Source organism: Rhinoderma darwinii (genome assembly GCF_050947455.1).
Source record: "Rhinoderma darwinii isolate aRhiDar2 chromosome 2 unlocalized genomic scaffold, aRhiDar2.hap1 SUPER_2_unloc_6, whole genome shotgun sequence".
NCBI classification, from domain to species: domain Eukaryota; kingdom Metazoa; phylum Chordata; class Amphibia; order Anura; family Rhinodermatidae; genus Rhinoderma; species Rhinoderma darwinii.
In genome coordinates this window covers 568,306-585,592 of record NW_027461729.1, presented here as the reverse complement: position 1 = coordinate 585,592, position 17,287 = coordinate 568,306, and the positions used below count along the sequence as shown (strand labels likewise).

The following is a 17,287-nucleotide window of genomic DNA, read 5'->3' as shown; positions in this document are numbered from 1 at the left end:
GTAAAAGACATAGAGGAATTAAGAGAGAAAATTAATTTTGAGAAGGTTCGGAGGCGGGTACGAACTTGTCTAAGAGGAGATATATCCGATTTTCTTGAAAGATATAAAGTGCCAACCTGGTTGGCGTGTATTGTAAATTTGGAGTGGGATGGTCAAGATCTTCGAGAACATCTTGTGGATATGGTAGGTGTAATCGCTGTAAGAAATGGTTTGTTTTATTAATTTTACTTACAAAAAAAAGAGAAATAAAAATTATATTTTGGTTTTTCATAATGATGATCAAGTCTTTAAATTTGAAGTTTAAAATTTAACTCGAGACGGATCTGAGTGGAAACCTGATCTGTTCTTATCAGTTTAATATCTGATACGTCCCCTATCTGGGGACCATATATTAAATGGATTTTTAGAACAGGGAGATGGAAATAGAGCTTGCTCTGTCCACTCCACGCATTGACCTGGTATTGCAGTATTTCCAGGACCGGTGCACCCTTTCCTTATGTGTTTACTAAAATCAGATTCCAAAAGTGCTTTTTGTGTTTGCCATTGTTTTTGTCTTTCGGATGGGATCTCCCCTTTTAATCCCATTATTTCAACACCTGTTGGACAATGCATTTGTACAGTCATGTGTGATAATGAGCTAATTTATTAAATGCAATTAATTAATACATTGCCACCTCTTGTTTTGTGTCGTCTGTGTTTCTGTGTTTCCGGCATTTCACATTGGAACAGCTCATTCACCTTCCTTGTCTTCTCTCCGCCCTCCCTCCTAGGTAGGTTAAAGAGCTCCACCTGAGCCAGCCACTGATTGATGCAGCACCATAGTCAAATAGTGGAGTGGAGTAGGGGAACAGCAAACAGCCATTAAAGCAGCCAGCCCGCCCGCCCGCCCGTCACAATGGACCTACCTGTGTACACTAGATGGATGTGATGGAATGTACTGTGGTCCCTACATTTCAAGAAGAAGTAAGAATTGCAGTTGCAACAAACCCTTGCTTGCCTACAAAGAGAGCAGCAATTTGGATTTGTTACTATGTTACCTGGAAGAATAACAAACTGTGCAAGGATGGAGGTTGTAGGAGCAAGGAGAACAAGTTGTCTGTAAAGTTGGTGGATGCCTATTTTCCATTTTGCAGTCCCTTGTCTCCCTCTTGTGGCCTCCTGGAGGCAACTAGCTGTGCAAAAAAAAGACAGCCTGGGGGCCGGCTGTTGCAGTGTTGCCCTCTCAGGCAACACTGAGTGACTGACTGAGCCGCACCGTCTTATATAAAGTTCAGACGGAACTTTGCACGTGTCATAGTGGAGACCTCAGGAGCCAGAGCCAGCTTTCTGACATCATAATGGGGCCTCAGAGATAAAAGCCTGGGCCCAGGCAGTGTTGGTCAGTGCTGCTCAGCAGGCAGCACTGGACTGGATTAAAGCTGATACAAGGTGTGAAAGGAGAAGGGGTGGCAGTGGGCATGCACTTACTGCTGCTGCTGCTGCTGCTGCTGCTGCTGCCAGTGTTTGCACGGCAGGAGGGCATTTGGGTGTTGCCAGGAAGGCGTTTTTATGTCGATTCCTCCTCTTTCAGCACTGCATTGTGGTGCAAGCAAAAGAAGCAAATCCTGTCTTGCTTCCTCTCCGGCCTTTATTCACCTCCCGCTTAGTAGCTGTGAGTGTGTGTGAGCCTGCAGGGCCCCATGGAATTGCCTAGGAGTAGGCTGAATCGCTGCAAGGGGTGAACAGCAGTATTGGGCAGGCTCGGTCAACGCGCGGCCCGTTCGGGTTATCGCTTCTCGGCCTTCTGGCTAAGATCAAGTGGATTTATCCAGGAGACTTGTCAGGAGGTGCTTCCGGTACCCTTTCTCTCGGCCTGGGGGGATCGTCTGGGTTCATAGCCCAGACTTCACCCCCCTGTCGCTATTGGGAGAAGGGCCTAGTCCGGGAGCAACGGGAAGGGATCCCCAGGCAATCGGCCTGTTTCCTGCCAGACGGGAGAGATGCCAGCCAGGATTTCGTACGCATCGGGTGAGGCCCGGATGAAGAATACTATTCGTATTGAAGTGGAGGAAAGACACAGACCAAAGAAGAACTTGGAATTTATCGCCAGAGAAGTGCTTTTGGGTTCGCTTGGACTACATCACAGGGATATTTTTTGCTTCCAGGACAACGAAGCCAAAGGAACCCACACCATCACCTTCCAGGATCTTGGGTGCTGCCAGAACGTCGTAAAGAAGGTAAACGAACTAATGTATGATGAAAAGTTTGATGGACTAGAGTTCGTATTACTTTTTGCCTATGATGAGATCCCTCTGGTAGTCTATCTCTACAATCCCCATGTAGAGACTGATGATATTACCACTTACCTTCAGAGATATTGTGATGACGTAAAATTTATGAACAAAATTAATAATGCTGTTGGATTTTGGGGAGGCAAGCGAAAATTTTTGGTCCGCTTAAAAAAAGACCCAGAGGGAATCGGAGGCATGCAGCACCCACCCTCTACCGTAGTTATTGGGAAAAGCAGAGGTTATATATTTTACCCGGGTATGCCCACATATTGCCGGCAGTGTGGACGCTTTGGACATACCCAGGTTTCCTGCAAAGATGAGAAGTTGGATAGGTGCAATAATTGTGGCCAATACGGACATCAAATGAAGAGTTGCCCCAAAGAGAGACTGTGCAATTTATGTGGGGGCAAGGGCCACATGTTCAGGGATTGCCCCAGCAGAGCCAGGAATCGTACCTACGCTGACACGGTGAAGAGTTTTGTGAAATCCACACCTGGGTCAGAGCCAAAGCGATCTTCAGTAACGTCTGCTGAGGATCGGGTGATGATGACCCAGGGCGCCAGACAAGAGACTGTGATTTCAAGACCGGAGCCAATGTCTGCTGAATCTCTATCAGTGGACAAGGCGATGAAGGTCAAGGGCGCCTCCTGTAGCAGGAGTGCGGTTGGGACAGAGCGGGAGCCTGACACAGTTCCTGGTCAGGCCTCTGCTTGTAAGTCCCGTGGTGTTGCCATCAGTGGGTCAGAGCAGAGGGTCTCCATAACTTCAGTGGAGAGCCCTGCAATGACGACCCCAAATACCAGCCGCAAGTCCGAGCAGAAATCCCTTTCAACACCAGAGGGAGGATCTATGCAAATGACCTCAAAGTCCCAACGTGAGAAGAGCCAGCCTAGGAAGGAGACTTCGCTGAAGACCCTTGACGACCGCTCTGAGGACCACCAAAACATCGTGGAGGAGATGGAGTCAAGCATTCCAGAGGGTGAGAAGAGAGCAGCCTCCAGTGAGCGGGGAGGAGATGACAGCGATGAGAGGGAGAATGAACCAGTAAGGAAGTGGCGGAGGGGAGTGGAACTTGACTCCCCGGATATCTGCTTGGCCGATGACGATTTGTGGTTGGGGCCGGTGACCTATCAGTTGTCAGCTTCCAACCCCCAGAACATCCAGTCGCCTGGGTCTCCTGAGCAGGAGATCTTTGGTGGGCTAGACATCCAGGAGTTTAGTTGTGGCTCGAGCATGGACGATCCGCCACCATAATATGTGTAATGCCTCTCGTCAATGTCGTCTCACTGAACGTGAGACTATTAAAGAGCCCCGCTCGTAGGGCTGCTTTGTTTTCCTTCCTAGAGACTGAGGACTTTGATTTCTGCTTGTTACAGGAGTGTGGATTTCAACACGCAATAGACTATTCGGACATTAAAAAAGATTGGAAGCTGGGTCCTTCCGTGTGGTCCGGCTCCAATGAAAATAGATCATCTGGGGTAGGACTGCTCTGCCGTGGCTTTTCTACTATTATACATTCTGTGACTGAGATTTTACCTGGCAGAGCAATAGTAGTCCACCTGAATTTTAATGGTTTTATGTTTCGTATTTTAAATGTATATGCCTCTCCTGATAAGCAGGAGAGGGCGGAGTTAATGCAAATTTTACCATTGTTTTGTGTTGGGTCATCCCCCTTATTAGTAGGAGGAGATTTCAATTGTATATGTGAAGGAGAATGCCGGCAGGGGGGTGACCCTCTCCGCAAACTAGATAAGACCTCTTACCTGCTTAAGAATTTTTTATGCGATTTTAAGCTGAGGGATGCCTGGAAGTTGCTCTTGCCGGCAGACCTAGGCCACACATGGTCCAATGGGAGAGTGGCTTCTAGGATCGATTTTATATTTTTATCAGAGGATTTTAACCCAGTGAAATTTGTTTTAATATCTAATATATTTTCTGACCACAAACTCTTGCAGGCTAAGATAGAGTTTAGTGGTGAACTGAAGGTAAACAAGGGCCTCTGGAGGTTGAGCACGCACCTGCTGGAGGATCCTCTGACTCAGCTGGAATTTGGCCAATCCTACCAGTGTTGGCAGCAGCAGAAAAACCCCGACATACCAATGCTGACCTGGTGGGAAGAAATAAAAACAAAAATTAAGTTATTTTTTATTAAAGCAGGTAAGAGGAAAGCAAAAGAAAAGAAACAATGGTTTTATAATTTTAACACAAGGTTGCAAACACTTTTTAAATTCAAGGAGCTGGGGATAGATGTGAAAGAAGATATAGAAAGTATGAAAGCAGAAATTAAGAAATGTTTAGAACAAAGAGGTAAACAAATTATTTTCAGATCCCGAGTTCAACATCTGGAGGAAGGAGAAAAATGTTCCCGATTTTTCTTCAAAAAAGTTATGGATAAAAGAGATGTGATTTTAAACTTGGAGGGTCAAACCTCTAGGGAAGGTATTTTAAAGTCTGCTCATGATTTTTACCAGCTCCTTTTTAATGAAAAGTGTATTGATATGTCCTTTTTAACAGATGCTCTTAATGTCCTTGATCTTAAGTTAGATGTTTTAGACCAGGAGGTTTTATCACGGGATATCAACTTAGAAGAACTTTTTACTGTTTTTAAAAGTTTTTCTTATGGGAAAGCTCCTGGTTCAGATGGACTTCCCATCGAATTTTATCTAACGTTTTGGGACATTTTAAAGGACGACCTTTTTGTGTTATTTAAAGATGCTTTTACTGTAAATATGTTGCCGGTTTCATGGAGGAGGGGGGTAGTGTCTTTGATTTTTAAAAAAGGAGATCGGACTCTGCTGGGGAACTGGAGACCTATCACCCTCCTAAATATGGAATACAAAGTAATGGCCAAGATAATTGCAAACCGGTTAAAAATAGTGATCAGCAAAATTATACATCCGGACCAGGTTTGTGGGGTTCCTGGGAGAAGTATTACTGAGACTTTAAATATAATCCGTGATGTCATATGGTATTCAAGAGACCGGAGTCAAGGTTTAGCCCTCCTAGCGCTAGATTTTGAGAAGGCTTTTGACAGAGTTTCACATTTGTACCTTTTTAATGTTTTAAAGAAAATGTCAATCCCTGAGATGATTTTAAGTCGTATTAAGGTTCTATATAAGTCTTGTTTTAGCCAAATTTCTATTAATGGGTTTTTAACCGAAAATGTGGTTTTAAAATCTGGAGTGAAGCAGGGGTGTCCGCTCTCCCCGATTTTATTTATATGTGCGATGGAGCCCCTATTGTGTCAGATACGCAAGGACAAAGTCATCAGAGGGGTTCCTATCCCTGGAGGAGGTGGCAACCAGGTAAAAGTGTTGAGCTATATGGATGATGTGACAGTAGCATGTACAGACCCTGCTTCGCTCAAAAGAACCTTAAGGTGCACAGAGTTTTTTAGCCAGGCTTCAGGTTTTAAATTAAACGTTGCAAAAAGTGAATGTCTGAGCGTTGGAGCTTGGGACGCCTCCCAGACTCCGGAAATTAGCATAAAACAAGATAAAATAAAAATTCTTGGTATCATTTTCAAAGAAACAAATGATGGGATTGACAATTGGGATGAGATTTTATGCAAAATGGAAAAAAAGATCTCTTTCTGGAACCTTAGAGAATTGACGATGGAGGGCAAGGTATTAATAATAAAAATGATCTTACTGCCGCTAATGTTATATGTGGGAATGGTTTTCCCTCCATCGGATGTTTTGATTAAAAAACTAACCAGAATTATATTTATGTTTTTATGGGGTTCAAAGATGGAAAGATTAAAAAGAGATCATATGTACAAAAGCAAGTTGAATGGTGGAAAAGATGTCCCTAATTTGCATATTTTCTTTTATGTCAAATTTTTCTGCTTTTGTTTTAAATGTTTTAATTCCAATGGCGTTTTTAGTTGTTTTTTAAAGTACGCTGCCGGTATGGTTTTTAAAAAATGGTGTATGCCTCCGTTGAATTCCCCTGTTCTTTTATGCCCCCCAAAGCATTATGTGATTTTAGAAAAGACTATACGAACATTTCATTTAAAGGACCAAGAAAGCGACGTTTTAAAGGACCAGAGGAAACTGTCTGCAATTCTAAGGGGGAATGAGGAGGTTATCCCTGTGGCAAACTATTCCCAGACGAGGTCTAGACAAGTATGGCGGAACGTCTTTGGGAAATTTCTCGCAAATGGACATATAGACCTTGCCTGGATGATGGTCCACCAGTGCCTCCCAACAAGAGACTTTCAGCACAGGAGAGGCCTGGTGGCAAGGGCAAAATGCCCAAGAGACTCTTGTGCGAATGATGAATCTGTGCTACATTTATTTTGGAACTGTCCTTACGCACAAGAAGTTTGGAGGAAAGTCGGCGTGCTTTTAAAATGGACTTGTGGATTAAAAGATCTAATATACGAATATATAATTTACGGACTATTTAATTGCCCAACTTTTAAACAGTACATGGTTTGTTGGAGTATGATAAATTGTCTTAAAAACGCCATTTGGAAAGTCAGAAATATTTTACTTTTTAAACGTGATTTTATTTCTGTGGACGAATGTATTAAACTTGCTTTTAGTGAAATGTACATATATTTTTTAAGGGACAGGAAAAACTATGGAACAAGAGATGCAAATAGTGCTTGGAATGTACAATTATGGAAAACAGTTTTATATTAATGTACATATTGTATTTTATTGTATGACGAACTTGTGAATCAATAAAATCTTTGTTGAAACCTTATCTGTTCTTATCAGTTTAATATCTGATACGTCCCCTATCTGGGGACCATATATTAAATGGATTTTTAGAACAGGGAGATGGAAATAGAGCTTGCTCTGTCCACTCCACGCATTGACCTGGTATTGCAGTATTTCCAGGACCGGTGCACCCTTTCCTTATGTGTTTACTAAAATCAGATTCCAAAAGTGCTTTTTGTGTTTGCCATTGTTTTTGTCTTTCGGATGGGATCTCCCCTTTTAATCCCATTATTTCAACACCTGTTGGACAATGCATTTGTACAGTCATGTGTGATAATGAGCTAATTTATTAAATGCAATTAATTAATACATTGCCACCTCTTGTTTTGTGTCGTCTGTGTTTCTGTGTTTCCGGCATTTCACATTGGAACAGCTCATTCACCTTCCTTGTCTTCTCTCCGCCCTCCCTCCTAGGTAGGTTAAAGAGCTCCACCTGAGCCAGCCACTGATTGATGCAGCACCATAGTCAAATAGTGGAGTGGAGTAGGGGAACAGCAAACAGCCATTAAAGCAGCCAGCCCGCCCGCCCGCCCGTCACAATGGACCTACCTGTGTACACTAGATGGATGTGATGGAATGTACTGTGGTCCCTACATTTCAAGAAGAAGTAAGAATTGCAGTTGCAACAAACCCTTGCTTGCCTACAAAGAGAGCAGCAATTTGGATTTGTTACTATGTTACCTGGAAGAATAACAAACTGTGCAAGGATGGAGGTTGTAGGAGCAAGGAGAACAAGTTGTCTGTAAAGTTGGTGGATGCCTATTTTCCATTTTGCAGTCCCTTGTCTCCCTCTTGTGGCCTCCTGGAGGCAACTAGCTGTGCAAAAAAAAGACAGCCTGGGGGCCGGCTGTTGCAGTGTTGCCCTCTCAGGCAACACTGAGTGACTGACTGAGCCGCACCGTCTTATATAAAGTTCAGACGGAACTTTGCACGTGTCATAGTGGAGACCTCAGGAGCCAGAGCCAGCTTTCTGACATCATAATGGGGCCTCAGAGATAAAAGCCTGGGCCCAGGCAGTGTTGGTCAGTGCTGCTCAGCAGGCAGCACTGGACTGGATTAAAGCTGATACAAGGTGTGAAAGGAGAAGGGGTGGCAGTGGGCATGCACTTACTGCTGCTGCTGCTGCTGCTGCTGCCAGTGTTTGCACGGCAGGAGGGCATTTGGGTGTTGCCAGGAAGGCGTTTTTATGTCGATTCCTCCTCTTTCAGCACTGCATTGTGGTGCAAGCAAAAGAAGCAAATCCTGTCTTGCTTCCTCTCCGGCCTTTATTCACCTCCCGCTTAGTAGCTGTGAGTGTGTGTGAGCCTGCAGGGCCCCATGGAATTGCCTAGGAGTAGGCTGAATCGCTGCAAGGGGTGAACAGCAGTATTGGGCAGGCTCGGTCAACGCGCGGCCCGTTCGGGTTATCGCTTCTCGGCCTTTTGGCTAAGACCAAGTGTATTTATACAGGAGGTTTTTGGTCAGAAGGTGCTCAGGTACCCTCTCTCTCGGCCTCGGGGGATCGTCCAGGTTCGCCTGGACTTCACCCCCGTGCTGCTATTTGGGAGAGAGGCTTAGTCCTGAGCAACGAGTTGCGATCCCCCCCCCCCAGCCCTTTGGTGTGTCTCCTTAAAGCCAAAGGGCGCAGCGCAAGCTGTGCGGTACCGACCTGGCCACGCAAATGGCAGGCGGACCTGATGCGGTGCCGGTATACGCCCGGTTGAAGAATACTGCAAGATTTATCTTGGCAGAGGGTGGAGGCGGTCCTCGTGGTCTCAAGTTCCTTGTCCACGATATTTTGGAAAAGCGGTTGGCGGTCCACAAGAACGAGATTTTGGCGATCCAGGACTACCCAAGGCGTGGAGTGTACGATGTGACCTTTATGGGAGAAGGAATCCTCCGTGATGCCATGGGAAAAGCTGAGAGGCAACAAGGTGAACTCATGGCCTTGGGAGTCCAGGTAATTGAACACGCTTTTGAAGTAACCAAACTCGTAGTGATTAAAATGTATTCCCCATACGTGAAAGATCAGGAAGTGGCTGCGTTTCTTGCTGCATACTTTAAGAACGTTAAGCTGCTGGGGAGAGTTATGAACGAGTGCGGTGTGTGGACCGTCAAATGGAAATTTATTGTTACGCTAATAAAGGACCCCTCCACCCAAGAAACGAAGCTACCACCTGCTCGTTTTAAACTTGGGAATGTGAATGGCGACCTCTATTTCTCAGGAATGCCAAACTTCTGCAGGGCCTGCGGTACCTATGGACATACCAGTTTTAACTGCGATGTCACCTGCAGGAACTGTGGAAGTAAACAACACACAATGAGAGAATGTACAGAAGAGAAAAAATGCAATTTTTGTCAAAAAACTGGTCATCTTTATTATGCTTGTCCACATAGGTACCGAGGCGAAGAAGATGAGCAACCCGAGGTGCCCCCACGTGCTCCACCAGCAGAGCAGTCCCGTCCTCAAGGAGGAGAACAAGCTGTTGCGGCGAAAGAGCAGAGAGGTACCTGGGCTTCAAGAGTACGGCTAGCCGAAGCCAAAACAGGTGCCTCTCAGCCAGCGACCTCAGGGGATAAAAATGAGCCCAGCGCCAAGGAAAAACGGCAGGCCAAGAGGAAGGCAGAAAAGGAGCAGGCCATCGATGAACCTGTGGCATCCCAGACGGCTGGTTGCTCAGGCGGTGCCGGGCCTGCTCCTAATCCTGGGTCTCTAGAGACCGACTCGGAAGGAGAAAACTGGGTACAGGTGGGTCCCCGTAAAAAGGGGAAGCAAGAGCGTGCCAGTAGGAGGGAGACAGGGGAGGAGCAGATGGATACGTCCGTGCGGAAAGATGTGGCTCCTCCTGGGACCCCCTCCTCGCCTGGACTGGTGAGGAGGACGGGCACTGCTCCCTCCGTATTATCGGACACCCCGCCATGCGCACAACCTCCCCCTCTAGACCGGCCTTCACGGGCCCAGGGGGGAGAGGCGGGGCCCTTGGGGGACCCACCAGACGTGGACCCAGTCGGTCAACCGAGAGAGACCCAGGTGAGGCTGTGCGAGTCTGGGCTCCCCGTGTACGAGGTGAGTGTTGCTGGCTCAGCTCTCAGCGACAGTAGTTCTTCTCCTGCCTCGTCCCTCTTTTCAGTTGAGTCGGATGAGGGCGGGGCCATGAGTTCAAGTGAGGTTTCGGGTATTGCTGGTGGAGGAGAAATCTGATTTTAAGTACGCCTATTATTTATTATTTTAAAATCAGAATTTTGCTTTTACTCTCCACGATGTCTGAGCTCATGGGAATCTCCCTCAACGTGAGGGGCGCCAAGTCAAAAGTGAGAAGGGTTGCTCTCTTCAATTTTTTATCTTGCCTGGCAGCCTCTGTATTTTTCCTGCAGGAGTGCGGCATTCCCCATACAATGAGATATGAAAATTACAAAAAGGATTGGAAGTATGGTCCATCCGTCTGGTCTGGATCCAACGAGTCCAGATCAGCAGGGGTCGCCATTCTTTTTAAGGGAAACGTTTTAATTGATTTTATTCAAGAAATCTTACCAGGACGTATTTTAATGGTTAAAGCTTTTATTGATGGTGTAAAGTGGCAGTTTTTAAATTTTTACGGATCACCAGAAAAGAACGAAAGAGCGAGGATGCTGGAGATTTTACCGCTTTTTATCAACACATCTGAGCCTTTTATCCTCGCAGGTGATTTTAATTGTATCCTGAGAGGAGAACGCCGGCTTACCAACAGTACGAGTAGGAACTATGACAAGACCTCTGGACTGCTCAAGGATATCGTGACTGATTTTAAATTAAAAGACATATACAAAGAATGTAACAGGAGCAGTCCAGAGGAAGCCGGCGTTACCTGGAGCAACGTCACCTGTAGCTCCAGGATTGATTTTATCTTTTGTTCTGAAAATTTACTGCCTTTTAATTGTGAAGTTTTAACCAATGTGTTTTCAGATCACAGGCTTTTATCTTTTAAAGTAAAGCATGATCTTAATAATATTGTATGTAAAAAGTCCTGGAAGATGAATGTTTCCCTTTTAGACGATCCACAGGTTTTAGCAGATTTTATTGAATTTTACCAAGGAAGCAGGCGGGTAAGAGACACACGTACTCCCATCAGTGCATGGTGGGAGAAAATGAAAAAGAAAATTAAAGATTTTTTTATTAAGAAAAGCGTGGCGAAAGCCAAGGAGAAATACGCTTTTTTTAAAATTCTCAATACCCGTCTGCAGACCCTGTACAAAATGCAAGATCATGACATAGACGTTAAAGATGACATCACCAATTTGAAAAAGGAGATAGCCCAGTGCCTGGAGCAGAAAGGTAAAGAGATTATATTCCGTTCAAAAATACAACATGTGGAGGAGAACGAGACCTGCTCCAGGTACTTTTTTAAGAAAATAAATAGCAAAAAGGCAATTATCAAAAATATAGAAGGGGTGTCAGATGTACAGGGTCTTTTAAGTAAAGTTCATGAGTTTTATGCTGACCTTTTTAATGTTAAGACTGTGGATCATAATTTTATGCGTGACTCACTGAAGGAGATTACCACTGTTTTAGACCCTGTCTCCCAGAATTTTTTATTACAGGAGCTGACGGAGCAGGAGGTTTTAGAAACTGTTAAGAGTTTTAAAACAGGGAAAGTTCCCGGACCGGACGGTATACCCAGTGAGTTTTATGTAAAATTTTATGACATTTTAAAAGAGGATCTTTTTAACCTTTTTTCTGATGTTTTTAATTCCAAGATGCTGCCTAAGTCCTGGCGGAAGGGTGAGGTCTCCCTGCTGTATAAGACGGGTGACATCGCAGTTTTAAAGAATTGGAGACCAATAACCCTTCTAAATAGCGACTATAAAATTATGGCTAAAATATGTGCAAATAGATTAAAAGCCATAATACCCCACATTATACACTCTGACCAGGTGTGTGGGGTGCCAGGCCGCAGCATCTGGGATAATCTTAACCTGATAAAAGACGTGATTGAGGACACGAGGTCTAGAAAAGGTAAATTAGCCATTTTATCTATAGACTTTGAGAAGGCGTTCGACCGTGTCTCTCATTTTTATCTTTTTAAGGTTTTAGAACGTATGGGTATACCTGAAGGATTTTTATTATCTATTAAAGCCTTTTACAGAGAATGCACCAGCAAAATTTTAGTGAATGGTTTTAAGACACAGGACATATTTTTAAACTCTGGGGTGAAGCAGGGGTGTCCCTTGTCCCCACTGCTTTTTATATGTGCATTGGAGCCTCTGTTATGCGCAATTCGCCGTGATAAGTGTATCCGTGGAGTCCCCCTGCCCGGGGGAGGCGGCGTAGAGGCCAAAGCAGTGGGGTACATGGATGATGTGGCGGTTTTATGTAGGGACGCCCTGTCGCTTCAGAGAACCCTTAGGCAAATCGAGTTTTATTGCTGTGCTTCCGGTTTTAAGGTAAACTTCAGCAAGAGTCATATTTTAAACATAGGAAGCATGGCTCTTAGAGATATACCGGTTCCTGTGTCTGATAATATTAAAATTTTAGGTGTCTCCTTCAGTGAGTACGACAATGGTTTTATCAGTTGGGACATGGTGGCGCAGAAGGTAAACCAAAAAATCTGCATGTGGAACATGAGGAAGCTTACCATGGAGGGAAAAATTTTAATAATTAAAATGATAATTTTACCTTTGCTTTTATACTTAAGCATGGTTTTCCCTCCTCCCACGGTTTTATTAAGAAAAATTACTAAAGCTTGTTTTACCTTCTTTTGGAGTTCCAGAATGGAGAAACTTAAACGTGAGACGGTAATGAAAATCAAACCAAAGGGTGGCAAAGACTTTCCAGATTTTAATAGGTTTCTTTTAATCAAGTACTTTTGTTTCTGTCTTAATTCTCTTTTTAAACAACATCATTGGTCTTATTTTCTACGTTTTAATACTGGGTTTTTTATGCGAAGGATGGGGTGGTTTGAAATTGTTTTAACCTCACCTTATGCTTTTAATCTACCAGCAAATTACGTGATTTTAGAGAAAATAGTGGCCTTGTTTAATTTTAAAGGGAAAAATTTTAATGACATGAAAAACAGTAAGAAACTTATAAAAGACATAAGAGGAAATGAAGTCGTCACTAATATTGAAAATTTTAATAATGAACGCTGTGCTTTTATCTTCAAAATGGTTAATGTGTTTTATCTTTTTAATACACAGATGGACCTGGCCTGGAGCTGCGTTCATCAATGTCTTCCATGCCGGGCATTCCAATTCAGGAGAGGATTCGCGAGGTCTGCCATCTGTCCGAGGGAAGGCTGCCAGGCTGAGGAGACCGTGCGTCATATTTTTTGGACTTGCGATTTTACAAAACAAATTTGGATAAAGATATTCCCTCTAATGAAGAAGATGGCAGACCTAAAGGACTTGAGTTATGAAATGATTTTATATGGACTCTTTGGATGCCCAACCGCGAACCAAAAGACTATTGCATGGAAGACGATGAACTGCGTAAAAGAAGCTCTGTGGAAGGCCAGGAACATCCTGATTTTTAAGCACGATGTTTTATCTGTTGACGATGTTTTAGGTCTTTGTTTTAGCGAGATGTACATTTATTATTTATTAGATAAAAAAAGAAATGCCACCCTTTCAAATAAATGGTTTGTAAAAGAATGGAACTCCAATATATAAGAATTTGCCACCATGTCCCCTTTTATGTGTTTTTATGTAAATTGATTTTATTACTGTAATTCATTGTAAAAAGCTGTAATTTATTGTAAATGTTTTTTGAATTTTAAGTAATAAATCATTGACACCCCCGCGAGGGGGTAGCCAACTGAAAAAAAAAAAATCTGTTCTTATCAGTTTAATATCTGATACGTCCCCTATCTGGGGACCATATATTAAATGGATTTTTAGAACAGGGAGATGGAAATAGAGCTTGCTCTGTCCACTCCACGCATTGACCTGGTATTGCAGTATTTCCAGGACCGGTGCACCCTTTCCTTATGTGTTTACTAAAATCAGATTCCAAAAGTGCTTTTTGTGTTTGCCATTGTTTTTGTCTTTCGGATGGGATCTCCCCTTTTAATCCCATTATTTCAACACCTGTTGGACAATGCATTTGTACAGTCATGTGTGATAATGAGCTAATTTATTAAATGCAATTAATTAATACATTGCCACCTCTTGTTTTGTGTCGTCTGTGTTTCTGTGTTTCCGGCATTTCACATTGGAACAGCTCATTCACCTTCCTTGTCTTCTCTCTGCCCTCCCTCCTAGGTAGGTTAAAGAGCTGCACCTGAGCCAGCCACTGATTGATGCAGCACCATAGTCAAATAGTGGAGTGGAGTAGGGGAACAGCAAACAGCCATTAAAGCAGCCAGCCCGCCCGCCCGTCACAATGGACCTACCTGTGTACACTAGATGGATGTGATGGAATGTACTGTGGTCCCTACATTTCAAGAAGAAGTAAGAATTGCAGTTGCAACAAACCCTTGCTTGCCTACAAAGAGAGCAGCAATTTGGATTTGTTACTATGTTACCTGGAAGAATAACAAACTGTGCAAGGATGGAGGTTGTAGGAGCAAGGAGAACAAGTTGTCTGTAAAGTTGGTGGATGCCTATTTTCCATTTTGCAGTCCCTTGTCTCCCTCTTGTGGCCTCCTGGAGGCAACTAGCTGTGCAAAAAAAAGACAGCCTGGGGGCCGGCTGTTGCAGTGTTGCCCTCTCAGGCAACACTGAGTGACTGACTGAGCCGCACCGTCTTATATAAAGTTCAGACGGAACTTTGCACGTGTCATAGTGGAGACCTCAGGAGCCAGAGCCAGCTTTCTGACATCATAATGGGGCCTCAGAGATAAAAGCCTGGGCCCAGGCAGTGTTGGTCAGTGCTGCTCAGCAGGCAGCACTGGACTGGATTAAAGCTGATACAAGGTGTGAAAGGAGAAGGGGTGGCAGTGGGCATGCACTTACTGCTGCTGCTGCTGCTGCTGCTGCTGCCAGTGTTTGCACGGCAGGAGGGCATTTGGGCGTTGCCAGGAAGGCGTTTTTATGTCGATTCCTCCTCTTTCAGCACTGCATTGTGGTGCAAGCAAAAGAAGCAAATCCTGTCTTGCTTCCTCTCCGGCCTTTATTCACCTCCCGCTTAGTAGCTGTGAGTGTGTGTGAGCCTGCAGGGCCCCATGGAATTGCCTAGGAGTAGGCTGAATCGCTGCAAGGGGTGAACAGCAGTATTGGGCAGGCTCGGTCAACGCGCGGCCCGTTCGGGTTATCGCTTCTCGGCCTTTTGGCTAAGACCAAGTGTATTTATACAGGAGGTTTTTAGTCAGAAGGTGCTCAGGTACCCTCTCTCTCGGCCTCGGGGGATCGTCCAGGTTCGCCTGGACTTCACCCCCGTGCTGCTATTTGGGAGAGAGGCTTAGTCCTGAGCAACGAGTTGCGATCCCCCCCCCAGCCCTTTGGTGTGTCTCCGGACCCCATAGGGAGCAGCGCAAGCTGCGCGGTTCGACCCGGCTAGGCGATGGCGGGCGAACCAGATGCGGTGCCGGTATATGCCCGGCTGAAAAACTCTGCAAGATTCGTCTTGACAGAGGGTGGAGGCGGTCCACGTGGGATTAAGTTTTTGGTACTCGATATCCTTGAGAAACTACTGGCAGTCCGCAAGCATGAGATTATGGCGATCCAGGACTACCCGAAGCGTGGAGTTTTTGATGTTACATTTATGGGAGAAGGAATCCTCCGTGATGCCATGGAAAAAGCTGAGAGGGAGAAAGCTCAACTCACGTCTTCGGGCGTCAAGGTAATCGAACATGCATTTGAAGTTACCAAACTCGTAGTGATTAAAATGTACTCCCCATACGTAAAGGATCAGGAAGTGGCGGCGTTCTTAGCTGCTTACTTCAGAAACGTTAAACTGTTGGGGAGAGTAATGAACGAGTGCGGAGTGTGGACTGTCAAGTGGAAATTTATTGTGACGCTGATAAAGGACCCCTCCACCCAAAATACGAGATTACCACCGGCTCGTTTTAAAATAGGGAATGTGAATGGCGACCTCTACTTTTCAGGGATGCCAAACTTCTGCAGGACCTGCGGTACCTATGGGCACACCAGTTTTAGCTGCGATGTCACCTGTAGGAACTGTGGAAGTAAAAATCACACCATGAGAGAATGCACAGAAGAAAAGCGATGTAATTTTTGTCAAAAAACTGGTCACCTGTATTTTTCCTGCCCTCATAGGTACCGAGGAGAAGAAGAAGAAGAGCAACCCGAAGCGCCCCCACGTGCTCCGCCAGCAGACCAGGCCCGTCCCCAAGGAGAGGAACAGACCAGCACTCAGATAGAGGAGCGAGGTACCTGGGCTTCCAAGGTGCGAAGTACGGGAGCCAAAGCAGGTACCTCGAGGCCAGCAACCCCAGAGGAAAAAAGGGAGCCCAGTGCAAAGGAAAAGCGGCAGTCAAAGCGGAAGGCCGATATGGAGCAGGCCGGGAAAAAATCGGAGGCGCCCCAGAAGGCTGGTAGCCAGGGGGATGCTGGGCCTGCTCCAAAGCCTGGGTCTCTAACGTCCGACTCGGATGAGGATGATGAGGTACCGGTGGGTCCCCGTAAAAAGGGAAGACAAGGCCGAGTCGGTAGGAGGGAGTCAGGGGAGGAGCAGATGGATATAACAGTGAAGAAAGATGCGGCTCCTCCTAGGACCCCCTCCTCGCCGCGACTGGTGAGGAGGGCGGGCACTGCTCCCTCCGAGAATACTGACACCCCGCCTTGTGCACAACCTCCCCCTCCAGAAAGGCCATCACAGCCCCAGGGGGGAGTGGCGGGGCCCTGGGGGGACCCACCAGACATGGACCTCAGTAGAGCGCCATATGAGACCCAGGTAAGGCTGAATGAGTTTGGGCTCCCTGTGTACGAGGCCGGGGTTGTTGGCAATACCCTCTCTGAAGGTAGTTCCTCTCCCGCGTCATCCCTTCAGACGCTAAGCTTGGATGGGGGCGGGTATACGAGTTCAAGTGAGATATCTGGTGTTGCTGGTGGAGAGACAGTCTGATTTTAATTACCAATATTATTTATAATTTTAAAATCAAGACAATTTTTTCTCCCTATAGTTACAATGTCTGAGATAAAGGGAATCTCCCTCAACGTGAGGGGCGCAAAGACAAAAGTGAGAAGGGTTGCTCTTTTCAATTATTTATCTTGCCTGGCAGCCTCTGTTTTTTTCCTGCAGGAGTGCGGTATCCCCCACACAATGTCTTACCAAAAATACAAAGAGGATTGGAAGTGTGGTCCATCCATCTGGTCTGGATCTAACGAGTCCAGATCAGCAGGGGTCGCCATTCTTTTTAAGGGAAACGTTTT

The 17,287-nt window shown here is 45.3% G+C and overlaps 1 non-coding gene and 2 pseudogenes across 1 annotated transcript; all 3 read left to right on the top strand.

Annotated features, from left to right (window-relative positions):
• Nucleotides 1-307: 307 nt before the first annotated feature.
• LOC142681818 (U2 spliceosomal RNA) lies at nucleotides 308-492 on the top strand. The gene has a single exon (XR_012853667.1). It is a non-coding gene; the product is annotated as a U2 spliceosomal RNA (small nuclear RNA).
• Nucleotides 493-6,965: 6,473 nt separating this feature from the next.
• Nucleotides 6,966-7,136, top strand: LOC142681788 (U2 spliceosomal RNA; annotated as a pseudogene).
• A 6,577-nt stretch (nucleotides 7,137-13,713) lies between these two features.
• On the top strand, nucleotides 13,714-13,937 carry LOC142681799 (U2 spliceosomal RNA; annotated as a pseudogene).
• Nucleotides 13,938-17,287: the final 3,350 nt, after the last annotated feature.